This window comes from Schistocerca gregaria, chromosome 4 (assembly GCF_023897955.1).
Source record: "Schistocerca gregaria isolate iqSchGreg1 chromosome 4, iqSchGreg1.2, whole genome shotgun sequence".
Classification (NCBI taxonomy): domain Eukaryota; kingdom Metazoa; phylum Arthropoda; class Insecta; order Orthoptera; family Acrididae; genus Schistocerca; species Schistocerca gregaria.
Window position 1 is genome coordinate 311,401,271 of NC_064923.1, and position 13,262 is coordinate 311,414,532.

The 13,262-nt window shown below is 42.7% G+C and overlaps 1 protein-coding gene across 1 annotated transcript in view; it reads right to left on the bottom strand.

Moving 5' to 3' along the window:
• LOC126267513 (anionic trypsin-2-like) overlaps nt 1-13,262 on the bottom strand; it is a 123,517-nt gene that overhangs the window by 95,321 nt on the left and 14,934 nt on the right. The window contains exon 3 of the mRNA XM_049972812.1: nt 375-463. The gene's annotated coding sequence lies outside the window, so the exon portion shown is untranslated. The remainder of the gene's footprint in view (nt 1-374; nt 464-13,262) is intronic.

The following is a 13,262-nucleotide window of genomic DNA, read 5'->3' on the forward strand; positions in this document are numbered from 1 at the left end:
CTTCGAAATAATAAACAGTTTACTTATTTTATTTTGATTGGTCTCATTTTCATTTGACTGCACATTAGGGGATGGTAGTCAAAATGAGGGTACAAGATGATACGTAGATTCACTTTTCAGAAACAGCTGGTAGTTGTTTGTAGTTGGATGGAGGCAGTCAACTCAAACTTGGGACCATCGGGTCAAAGGGCCCATTGTACATTGAAGCACACCTCAATTGCTAATTTTAACAGAGAACGGAAATACATTACCATTCATATCAAGAGTTACTCCGCTATTGTATTTTACTCCCACCTGTATGAAATACTGTTAAAATAAGATAAATCAGTAATTTATTTGGTAGGGAAATAATTCCTGAAATGTGCAAACCTTACCCACTTACACAGTTACCAGCTGTGATCACCCAGTGTTCGTTGAGGATGGTTCCAGCGCAATGGAAGTAGTCGTAATAGTAGTAGTAGACCTGAAAACAAATATTAAAAAAAAGTTCGTTGTTAGAGTTTCGAGAATATTATGAGACGTCACATTTTATGTTACCTAGTTTATTCAAAAGAAATTCTTTCATTCATTCGGCTTTTCTGATTTCTTAGGTCAAAGCGGGGTGAGAAAATCATTTCAATAGGTACTTAAAACACTACTAAGGCTACAATCTTCAGAACAATCCTTTGTGATCATATAAGTGCATCTTAGCTGCGACTGAAAGATTTTGCCTAGATCTACATGGTTTGAAACAGTGTTAACATGTTTTAGAAGAAACTACTAAAGGGTGAGTTTGTTTCTAACGATAAGGGAATTAAAACTTTCTGGCACATTAAAACTATGTGACAGACCAAGACTCGAACATCATGATGGTTCAAATGGCTCTGAGCACTATGGGACTCAACTGCTGTGGTCATCAGTCCCCTAGAACGGAGAACTACTTAAACCTAACTAACCTAAGGACATCACACACATCCATGCCCGAGGCAGAATTCGAACCTGCGACCGTAGCAGTCGCACGGTTCCGGACAGCGCGCCTGAACATCAGGACCTTTGTCTTTCGCAGGCAACTGCTCTACCATCTGAGATCCCCAAGCATGGACCACGACCCACCCTCACAGCTATACTTCTGCCAGTACCTCGTCTTCGACCTTCCAAACTTCACAGAAGCTCTTCTGTGGCAAAGCCATGTCTCCGCTATACCCTTTCTTCCAGGAGTACTAGTTCTGCAAGTTTCGCACGAGAGCTTCTGTGAAGTGTCGAAGGTAGGAGACAAGGTACTGGCAGAAGTAAAGCTGTGAGGATGGGTTTGAGTCGTGCTTGGGTTGGTCAGGTGGTAGAGCAGTTGCCCGCGAAAGGCAAAGGTCCCTGATTGGAGTCTCGGTGCGGCAAACAGTTTTAATCTGCCAGGAAGTTTCATATCAGCGTACCATCCGGTGCACAGTGAAATTTCGTTCTGTAATAAGGAAATCATCAAATGTCATTCAAGAAGGTACTCCAATTATACCTGTGCAATACAAATTCATCCTAGTTGTTATGAAACCACCTGAAAATAACATTAAGTAGTTCTGAGGAAATTACCAAAACAGACTCTGATCCGGCCACACTGTAGTCTACCTGACTGTTAAGGCAGCTGACAATTTCATTCAGCCTGAGGGCAAGTGAAGCACTAAGAAATCTAAAATTTAAGCGAGAAAGGAGATATCAAGAAATCGAAACGTGTGTAGTGAATGGAGAAAGCTCTTCATTTAATTGTGTTTCAACAAAGCCGAGTATGTTAGCTGACTAAGGAGGATAAGATGACGTGTTTCAGCGCAATATACAGCACTGCAAGGCTCTCGAGGATTAAATTGTGTATCTGTGACTTTTTTTTCGTCATCAGTCTACTGACTGGTTTGATGCGGCCCGCCACGAATTCCTTTCCTGTGCTAACCTCTTCATCTCAGAGTAGCACTTGCAACCTACGTCCTCAATTATTTGCTTGACGTATTCCAATCCCTGTCTTCCTCTACAGTTTTTGCCCTCTACAGCTCCCTCTAGTACCATGGAACTCATTCCCTCATGTCTTAGCAGATGTCCTATCATCCTGTCCCTTCTCCTTATCAGTGTTTTCCACATATTCCTTTCCTCTCCGATTCTGCGTAGAACCTCCTCATTCCTTACCTCATCAGTCCACCTAATTTTCAACATTCGTCTATAGCACCACATCTCAAATGCTTCGATTCTCTTCTGTTCCGGTTTTCCCACAGTCCATGTTTCACTACCATACAATGCTGTACTCCAGACGTACATCCTCAGAAATTTCTTCCTCAAATTAAGGCCGGTATTTGATATTAGTAGACTTCCCTTGGCCAGAAATGCCTTTTTTGCCGTAGCGAGTCTGCTTTTCATGTCCTCCTTGCTCCGCCCGTCAATGGTTATTTTACTGCCTAGGTAGCAGAATTCCTTAACTTCATTGACTTCGTGACCATCAATCCTGATGTTAAGTTTCTCGCTGTTCTCATTTCTACTACTTCTCATTACCTTCGTCTTTCTGCGAATTACTCTCAAACCATACTGTGTACTCATTAGACTATTCATTCCGTTCAGCAGATCATTTAATTCTTCTTCACTTTCACTCAGGATAGAAATGTCATCAGCGAATCGAATCATTGATATCCTTTCACCTTGTATTTTAATTCCACTCCTGAACCTTTCTTTTATTTCCATCATTGCTTCCTCGATGTACAGATTGAAGAGTAGGGGCGAAAGGCTACAGCCTTGTCTTACTCCCTTCTTAATACGAGCACTTCGTTCTTGATCGTCCACTCTTATTATTGCTTCTTGGTTGTTGTACATATTGTATAAGACCCGTCTCTCCCTATAGCTTACCCCTACTTTTTTCAGAATCTCGAACAGCTTGCACCATTTTATATTGTCGAACGCTTTTTCCAGGTCGACAAATCCTATGAACGTGTCTTGATTTTTCTTTAGCCTTGATTCCATTATTAGCCGTAACGTCAGAATTGCCTCTCTCGTGCATTTACTTTTCCTAAAGCCAAACTGATCGTCACCTAGCGCATTAACAATTTTCTTTTCCATTCTTCTGTATATTATTCTTGTAAGCAGCTTCGATGCATGAGCTGTTAAGCTGATTGTGCGATAATTCTCGCTCTTGTCAGTTCTTGCCGTCTTCGGAATTGTGTGGATGACTCTTTTCCGAAAGTCAGATGGTATGTCGCCAGACTCAGACATTCAACACACCAACGTATATAGTCGTTTTGATGAAACTTCCCCCCAATGATTTTAGAAATTATGATGTTTTGTTATCTACCCCTTCTGCCTTATTTGATCTTAAGTCCTCCAAAGCTGTTTTAAATTCCGATTCTAATACTGGATCCCCTATCTCTTCTAAATCGACTCCTGTTTCTTCTTCTATCACATCAGACAAATTTTCACCCTCATAGAGGCTTTCAATGTATTCTTTCCACCTATCTGCTCTCTCCTCTGCATTCAACAGTGGAATTACGGTTGCACTCTTAATGTTACCACCGTTGCTTTTAATGTCACCAAAGGCTGTTTTGACTTTCCTGTATGCTGAGTCTGTCCTTCCGACAATCATATCTTTTTCGATGTCTTCACATTTTTCCTGCAGCCATTTCGTCTTAGCTTCCCTGCACTTCCTATTTATTTCATTCCTCAGCGACTTCCATTTCTGTATGCCTCATTCTCCCGGAACATGTTTGTACTTCCTCCTTTCATCAATCAACTGAAGTATTTTTTCTGTTACCCATGGTTTCTTCGCAGCTACCTACTTTGTACCTATGTTTTCCTTCCCAGCTTCTGTGATGGCCCTTTTTAGAGACGTCCATTCCTCTTCAACTGTGTTGCCTACTGCGCTATTCCTTATTGCTGTATCTATAGCGTTAGAGAACTTCAAACGTATCTCGTCATTCCTTATAACTTCCATATCCCACTTCTTTGCGTATTGATTCTTCCTGACTAATGTCTTGAACTTCAGCCTACTCTTCATCACTACTATATTGTGATCTGAGTCTATATCTGCTCCTGGGTACGCCTTACAGTCCAGTATCTGATTTCGCAATCTCTGTCTGACCATGATGTAATCTAATTGAAATCTTCCCGTATCTCCCGGCCTTTTCGAAGTATACCTCCTCCTCTTGTGATTCTTGAACAGGGTATTCGCTATTACTAGCTGAAACTTGTTATACAACTCAATTAGTCTTTCTCCTCTGTCATTCCTTGTCCCAAGCCCATATTCTCCTGTACCCTGTTCTTCTACCCCTTCACCTACAACTGCATTCATTTCGCCCATGACTATTACATTTTCGTCCCCCTTTACATACTGCATTACCCTTTCAATATCCTCATACACTTTCTCTATCTGTTCATCTTCAGCTTGCGACGTCGGCATGTATACCTGAGCTATCGTTATCGGTGTTGGTATGCTGTGGATTCTGATTAGAACAACTCGGTCACTGAACTGTTCACAGTAACAGACCCTCTGCCCTACCTTCCTATTCATAACGAATCCTAGACCTGTTATACCATTTTCTGCTGCTGTTGATATAACCCGATACTCATCTGACCAGACATCCTTGTCTTCCTTCCACTTTACTTCACTGCCCCCTACTATATCTTGATTGAGCCTTTGAATTTCCCTTTTCAGATTTTCTAGTTTCCCTACCACGTTCAAGCTTCTGACATTCCACGTCCCGACTCCTAGAACATCATCCTTTCGTTGATCATTCAATCTTTTTCTCATGGTAACCTCCCCCTTGGCAGTGCCCTCTTGGAGATCCGAATGGGGGACTATTCCGGAATCTTTTGCCAATAGAGAGATCATCATGACGCTTCTTCAACTACAGGCCACATGTCTTGTGGATACACGTTACGTGTCTTTAAAGCAGAGGTTTCCATTGCCTTCTGAATCCTCATACCGTTGATCATTGCTGATTCTTCCGCCTTTAGGGGCAATTTCCCACCCGTAGGACAAGAGAGTGCCATGAACCTCTATCCGCTCCTCCGCCCTCTTTTACGATGCCGTTGGCAGAATGAGGCGACTTCTTATGCCGGAAGTCTTCGGCCGCCAATGGTGATTATTTATCAAAATTTAGGTAGTGGAGGGGATCGAACCCGGGACCGAAAACGTATTGATTATGAATCAAAGAAGCTACCCCTAGACCACGGGTCCCCTTGTATCATCTATGCCATTACATCGCAAAGTTTAGAGAGGGACTGAAATGATCGTAGAGTATTATTGCCCTGGAAACCACGACTATGATCACAACTGAAGTGCAAAGCCAAAGTAGCACCTTGAAGTCAGGCGGCAGCTCTTCTCTATATTTGATCCCGTGCTTATATGTGCAGCATAAATCTCGTTGGCAGGGAAGTGGTTAGTTACCTTCATTTTCTTTCACTTTCCGTTTTTCTGTTCCATGAATTACTGCTGTTGTTATAGGAGCCTGGACACTTGATTGACTCTATCTGTATTTGTCTATACTGTGCATTTTCATATGCTCACTGAAATCTACAACCACTTCGATATCCTTACTGAAGTCATCAGCTGCTTTTAAGTCACACACTTCCCTTCATTACTAAATTAACTATTGTTTGATTTCATTCTCATGAGGCTTTCTTTTATTTAAGTTGTGCCAGAAAGCCATCTTTTCCTCTATTCGACTAGTATGTTACACTTAATTACTGAATCTTACCACCAAATCAGTTTTCGCCTGTAATACCATATTTTAAAAGCTTATTTTCTCTTGCCATTTGTACTGATTTTTGTCCACAGTAGCTTCCACACAATTTTTTCAAATACTTTCAGGAATTTCTTCAAATTCTTTTCCAATGTAAATTTCTCTTTTTCAGAGATGCTTTTCTCGCTGTTGTCAGTATGCATATCATCTTGACTTCTGCTGTCGTCAGTTATTCTGCTGTTCAAATAACAAAGCTCATCTAGTACTTATAATGTTTAATTCCCTAATCGATTTCCCCCAGCATCATCGGATATGGTTGACTTTCGCTGGTGTTCAAATGTTTTCGTGACACTATCGTTTCTGCATGGATGATTTTAGAAATCTTTCTTGTTTCTAATAATCATGTCATCGGCAGACCTTTCATATCCTATTTCTAAACAAGAGATCCTTTTCCAAAATTCTCTTTTGCGTCCTTTAAACTGATTTGCCAAGCACAGTCTAAATAACACAAAGGATAGGCTTCAATCCCACCTCACATTCATCTCGACTCTGCCTCCCTTTCATGTCCATCGACTCGTAGAAATGCAATCTAGTTTCTATAGAAATTGCAGATAACTTGAAATGTCCAGAAACTATATTCGAGTTAGTACTGTCAACTGAAAAGACAGTGCAGAGATAGACAATTCAGCACAATCGACAGTTTATACGTTCACACAATACATCATGAACCAGTAACATTCAGGTCATTTTCATATTTTAATTTTCCAGTAAAACCAAATCTCTGGTACCAATTTAAGTGTTCAAAAAACTACTGAAACCCGATGCCAACAACAACGCTGCGCTGTTCCACTAAAAAATATGTAACATATTGAAAACTGTGAACTTCTGATAATGGAAACCACATTGTCGCTTTAAGAGGCAGGCAGCTCTTTGCCCTTTCCCATCACCCTTTCCACCTAACCGTCACCCCCCCCCCCCCCCTCAATCCTTCCTGATTCTCTAGGTCAGTTGTGTGACTTCTAAATCCGAAAAAAATCAAAGGGTGCTGGCCTATTGGTTGGAAATGTGGGGAGACAGTGCAGTGCTGCCAGTTTTATCTGGACATAGTCCAACTGACCTACGAAGGTAGTCAGATTGTGTCTAAGATGAAAGACAAGATGTAACGGATTACATGATTTATAAGCTCACTTATGCTGGTAATTATAATGATACTATACATTATCCAATACATGGAAATTCTTCAAGCTGTTTAGCGAGCAATTTTCAGGATAATTATGAAGGATTCGTTACATGATACACATTTACATTGTGGTTCATACCAATTACACTATGAGGATGTGGTTGGAAATGAAGCGTACGTTTACAAAGTCTTTATTACCTGAGTTTCGTGTGGCAACTGGAAGAGGAAGGTGTCCCATACCAGTGGAGGTTATTGACCAGGTTGCTGTTGCTGTACCTGACCATAAGCACATGTCTCATGTTCGTATTTGAAGAGAACACACCCAGAGGGCCCTTCAAGTGTATCCAACATCTGCACATTATCGAGAGCCCATAGTGCAGCACGTAATTCCTACTTTGGAAGAGCAAAGATGGGGCAAAATCGATGTTGTTTTCCCAGTGATAGATCTGCTTAATGTTACCTTCCATGAAAGTGTTATATGGTAAGGTTTCTCGTATGCATCAGCTGCAAGATCATGTGATCAGAATCTATGTTCCTTTTTCTCTGAGGATATATATATATATATATATATATATATATATATATATATATATATATACTCCTGGAAATGGAAAAAAGAACATATTGACACCGGTGTGTCAGACCCACCATCCTTGCTCCGGACACTGCGAGAGGGCTGTACAAGCAATGATCACACGCACGGCACAGCGGACACACCAGGAACCGCGGTGTTGGCCGTCGAATGGCGCTAGCTGCGCAGCATTTGTGCATCGCCGCCGTCAGTGTCAGCCAGTTTTGCCGTGGCATACGGAGCTCCATCGCAGTCTCTAACACTGGTAGCATGCCGCGACAGCGTGGACGTGAACCGTATATGTAGTTGACGGACTATGAGCGAGGGCGTATAGTGAGCATGCGGGAGGCCGGGTGGACGTACTGCCAAATTGCTCAACACGTGGGGCGTGAGGTCTCCACAGTACATCGATGTTGTCGCCAGTGGTCGGCGGAAGGTGCACGTGCCCGTCGACCTGGGACCAGACCGCAGCGATGCACGGATGCACGCCAAGACCGTAGGATTCTACGCAGTGCTGTAGGGGACCGCACCGCCACTTCCCAGCAAATTAGGGACACTGTTGCTCCTGGGGTATCGGCGAGGACCATTCGCAACCGTCTCCATGAAGCTGGGCTACGGTCCCGCACACCGTTAGGCCGTGTTCCGCTCACGCCCCAACATCGTGCAGCCCGCCTCCAGTGGCGTCGCGACAGGCGTGAATGGAGGGACGAATGGAGACGTGCCATCTTCAACGATGAGAGTCGCTTCTGCCTTGATGCCAATGACGGTCGTATGCGTGTTTGGCGCCGTGCAGGTGAGCGCCACAATCAGGACTGCATACGACCGAGGCACACAGGGCCAACACCTGGCATCATGGTGTGGGGAGCGATCTCCTACACTGGCCATACACCTCTGGTGATCATCGAGGGGACACTGAATAGTGCACCACGGTACATCCAAACCGTCATCGAACCCATCGTTCTACCATTCCTAGACTGGCCAGGGAACTTGCTGTTCCAACGTCCGCATGTATCCCGTGCCACCCAACATGCTCTAGAAGGTGTAAGGCAACTACCCTGGCCAGCAAGATCTCCGGATCTGTCCCCCATTGAGCATGTTTGGGACTGGATGAAGCGTCGTCTCACGCGGTCTGCACGTCCAGCACGAACACTGGTCCAACTGAGGCGCCAGGTGGAAATGGCATGGCAAGCCGTTCCACAGGACTACATCCAGCATCTCTACGATCGTCTCCATGGGAGAATAGCAGCCTGCATTGCTGCGAAAGGTGGATATACACTGCACTAGTGCCGACATTGTGCATGCTCTGTTGCCTGTGTCTATGTGCCTGTGGTTCTGTCAGTGTGATCATGTGATGTATCTGACCCCAGGAATGTGTCAATAAAGTTTCCCCTTCCTGGGACAATGAATTCACGGTGTTCTTATTTCAATTTCCAGGAGTATATATATATATATATATATATATATATATATAAACGCTTTTCGCTTTTATCGGCGACACGTTCGGTGTCTACCTGATTTGAAGGTCAGTATCAAAAACACGTTGCTCAGATTCCACTGGAACTGCTGCAAGCATCTATTGATCACGTATTAATACGGATGTGACATACTGTCGACATCTCCGGTGCTAATATTGAACAAACTGTACTAGTGGCGGATAATAATAAAATCAATGTTATGCCTTTCTCACGTGTTTGACCTTTGCCGTCAATTGTTCCATTCCTAATCCATTACTTATCCAAACATTTATATACGTTTGTCTTGCATTAACAGCGCAAGATTTGCAGCTGGTGACCAAAAATGTAGATAATTTTTCTCCAGAGTAATCTGATTCCACATTAAAGCATTAGAATATCTACCAAGTATAGCATTCGATAATTACAGCCAACACTGGATCTCTGTGAGTAGCTGCACTTTCATTAATATCACCCGGTATATGTTGTGAGAATGTTATACTGAGAGCTGACTTTACAGAAATTTGTCATCTGTCAACAGTGTACCATGTCACTATAACAGATCTATCAGTTCTGACTATGTGGAGTTCTAAGGTTATAATGTATCACTTTGTGGTTAAATGTTCTCATATTAATGATTTTCCAAGAAGCATGGACACTGTTGTCACGATTTATTAAGGGATCCATAATTTCCTTGAAGTCTGATACATACGTAGTCAACAAAATAAGCCACTTCCACCCCCATGGGCTAAATGTTATAAAGACGACCAGTTTCATCACTTTACAGATTCTCCAAAAAGCTTGCATGCTGCCGTTAAAATTATTTGTGGTTCCAAAATGGTTCACTTTCATGACATTCCAAGAAATGTGCTATACACTTTGTCAATATAATTTACTACTCCCTATGAGGGCAGTCTAATCCCTCCTTCCCACATACAGGTCCTCAAATATTATTTTCATGTGTTATATACATCTTGGATTTGTAGAGTGTATAAGAAGCTTTATGTTTACTGATTGTTACAAAAATTCTTGCCTCATCGATACCTAATAAACGTTATAGACGTTTTACTTTCTCGTGATCTCTTTCAATTATGGTAGTAAGAAAAATGGGCATTTGGCTGCCTAAAAACAAACTACGTCTACAGATATAAACGATTGTGTCACACAATTCGCTGATTTCAACCCAAAATTGGCTATTTTTTTATATAAAACTGACTGACGCTTTACACAAATTTTGTTGATTTAGGAAAAAGATGTCACCATAAAACTGACTGAAAATGGAATCGGTGGTTGAGGAGGGTAATATGGAACCCCGTGCTGGAACCCAACGGCCTCGTATCACTGGCAGTCGAGATGGCTGGCATCTTATACGCATGGCTGTAACGGATAGTGCAACCACGTCTAGATCCCTGAGTCAACAGTTGGGGACGTTTGCAAGACAACAACCATCTGCACGAACAGTTCGACGACGTTTGCAGCAGCATGAACTATCAGCTCGGAGAACATGGCTGCAGTTACCCTTGACGCTGCATCAGAGACAGGAGCGCCTGCGATGGTGTACTCAACGACGAACCTGGATGTACGAACGGCAAAACGTCATTTTTTCGGATGAATCAAGGTTCTGTTTACAGCATCATGATGGTCGTATCCGTGTTTGGCGATATCGCGGTGAAAGCACATTGGAAGAGTCATCACCCGGCGTGATGGTATGGGGTGCCATTGGTGACACGTCTCGGTCACCTCTTGTTCTCATTGACCGCACTTTGAACAGTGGACGTTACATTTCATATGTGTTGCGATCCGTGGATCTACTCTTTATTCGATCCCTGCGAAGCTCGACATTTCTGCAGGAGAATACACGACCGCATTTTGCAGGTTCTGTACGTGCCTTTATAGACACAGAAAATGTTCGACTGCTGCCCTGGCCAGCACAGTCTCCAGATCTCTCATCAATTGAAAACGTCTGGTCAATGGTGGCAGAGAAACTGGCTCGTCACAATACGCCAGTCACTACTCTTGCTGAACTGTGGAATCGTGTTGAAGATACATAGGCAGCTGTACCTGTACACGCCATCCAAGCTTTGATTGACTCAATGTCCAGGCGTATCAAGGCTGTTACTACGGACAGAGGTGGTTGGTCTGGGTACTGATTTCTCAGGATCAATGCACCCAAATTGCGTGAAAACGTAATCACATGTCAGTTCTAGTATATTTGCCCAATGAATACACATTTATCATCTGCATTTCTTATTCGTGTAGCAACTTTAATGGTCTGTAGTGCATGTAGGAAGACGGCATGTAGACCTGAAGTAAAAAAGAGCGTATTACACTACATATTTCTAAGTGAGCCCTGCATTGTGGTGTTCACATTTTGTGGAAATAAATGAAATATCTGCTCTGTCTGTGGACTCATCTGAAGGTAAGCTCGTGCCCATCATGAGTACACACAAATGTTGTTGTGCTGACTGGTGTCAGATTATGCTGTCGCATCTGTGCCAACATCCATCTGATGGCAGCCCATAGCTGCTGCCGTTATTCCCCACAGAGCTGTAGGGCGCCTGCCAGTATGGGGCCTTTATGGGGTCGGCATATGGCCTGTGGTCTGGCGCAACACCTCAGAGTGCACGTAGCAGGCCTCACCCTAGTTGAGTCCTACTGTGAGAACAACAACCATCTGCTCGAGCGTCCGGTGTCTGCTTGTGGGGACGGTGGCAGTCGTGTTGGAGGTAGAATGTTACAAGCTTAAAAATGTAGTTATACCCATCCTGTCGTACTAGAACACATGGTACAGCATGACTGTATAAGAAAATGGGTATGTATGATACGATGAGGGGATAGCAAACCAGTAAGACCTTGCTCAGTAGCGGGTCGTGCATACCAGCACACAGTGTATGGGGGAGGTAACAACATGTACAGCTTTGTTATAGGAAAATCATTAATCCTCAAGCTGGGGCGCCGCTTTTTATAACACAAGTGGTGGTGTGGAATACTTCTACGCATGCAAAGAATAGCTGTCTTTATGTTACCAAAATAACATGTAAGAGCAAAATCACAGTATAATCTTTGCTTACTTAAACAATGATAAAATAAAATACATCAAATGAGCTGCACCACTTTTTAATTACACAATAACAAAATAAACTTTTATTATATCATTATGTTGTCACATGCGAGCGTTTACCCATAGTAATGACGATTTGAATTATTAGACACTGAATTTTCATCAGATCCCAGCCAACCACTCATCTGATTGCTAATTATAACATACACAATGGCCTAATTGTGGAGTTGTGCTACTAGCTTGGAATCTAATCATTTTCCTGAACAGATCGTCACTTTTTCCTCACCTACCTCGCTTTTTGTTTCACATTATCGCTGCTCAGTTGGACAAATGACATTACGACTTATCGCCTTTTTATCTCAAACAATAATGGAGGAATAGATAAGGATTCACAATTGCAAAACAACAACGGAGTGCTCTGATGTAATTCTTCATGCTTTCCCGGCGATTTGTTGACATCTTGGATATTCGTGAATCCAGCCGGATGTTCGCGTCGTTCTCGCACCAGTCTCAGGTAGCACCTGAAGAAGACAGCGAGGCACGCTGTTGAAATATCGCGCGAGAACGACGCGAATATCCAGCTGGATTCCCGAATATCCAAGATGTCAACTATGGAGTGATTTACGACAGTTGATTTTAGGGTTGGCACACTTTATACTTAGGCATGTCCTACAGTTAATTGTTACGGAACCACTAATACATTATAGTGACTTCACACGAACTTTTTGGAAAAACATTAAACCGGAAGCGCGTCACTATCAGAGTGATGTAATACAATTTGAGAACTCTGTACAGTCATAATAGGGTGATCATTTATAGTGAGATAGTACACTGTTCACTGGCAAATAAATTGTTTAAATTAATGTGTTGGTATGAAATTCCAATGATATATATTTAAGTGCGATGTCAGACATTGGGAAAACTACATCGCATCTGTTGTAGTGGTGGCAGTTGCAGTGCATTTGACGTGAAACTTGGATCATCTTTTTCTTTTCGTTATGTAGAGGCTGTGGCGTATGGATGAGGATATAGCGTTTCCGCTGTTGTTCATTCTGTTCCTAGAAATCGACAGGCTAGGTTTACAGCTCTCCAGATGTCGTACATGTGTATGGCCTTGTGCTCCCTGGCCGCCATCCCCGAAATATAGATACAATTAACGTTTTTGAGTATGGGACACTTGTGTAAATATACCCTTCATTCACTGCAGTGTAACTCCTAAGGTGAACCACAGTGTAAATGTTTTACACATGTGTATCACGATATAAGGATTTGAAATTGTTCATTTCCTGTCCAACCACATCCCTACACTGTAATTCCTAAA